The sequence below is a fragment of the Frankliniella occidentalis genome, unplaced genomic scaffold, assembly GCF_000697945.3.
Source record: "Frankliniella occidentalis isolate FOCC.00 unplaced genomic scaffold, Focc_3.1 Scaffold88, whole genome shotgun sequence".
In the NCBI taxonomy this organism is placed as follows: Eukaryota; Metazoa; Arthropoda; class Insecta; order Thysanoptera; family Thripidae; genus Frankliniella; species Frankliniella occidentalis.
The window spans coordinates 31,206-31,881 of NW_026267217.1; positions in this window are offsets into that span (position 1 = coordinate 31,206).

The window sequence follows — 676 nt, forward strand, 5'->3', positions numbered from 1 at the left end:
CAGGTCGCTCGCTCAATTCGTTTTCGAGTTTTCGTGCGGACAGATACACAGACAGACAGACAGACAGACAGAAAAAGTTTTTTCCGACCAGACGGAGTAATAGGCTTCGCTAATCGCTCAGCCAAAAAAATATTTCTGTTTTGGCCATTTTGGTGAGAGAAACTCCCTCTATCGCCTAAACGGTGAGAGATAGAGCCAAACGGACGAAATTTTAACCCGCAGGACTCTATTTCCACAAGTTACCCCCTAGGAAACCATCAAATATTTTCTAAACTTAATATATTGTTTCGGGGTCACTTTTGTCAAAAAAACTCCCTCTAGCGCCTAAACGGTGAGAGATAGAGCCAAACGGACGAAATTTTAGCCCATAGGGTTCTACTTTCCCAAGTTACCTGTTTAAAAAACCATCGAATATTTTCTAAGCTTAATATATTGTTTTTGGGCCACTTTTCTCAGAAAAACTCCCTCTAGCGCCTAAACGGTGAGAGAGGACGAAATTTTAGCCCAAAGGGCTCTACTTTCACGAGTTACCCCTTAGGGGACAATAAAAAAAATATTTTTTTTCCACTTCTTGGACCAACCCCTATTTCTTTGTTACCCCCTCAGACCCACTCAAGGGTGGTTGCCAGGATTTGCACCAACCGTTTCGTTGTCCAGAAGTGACAACAATAATACC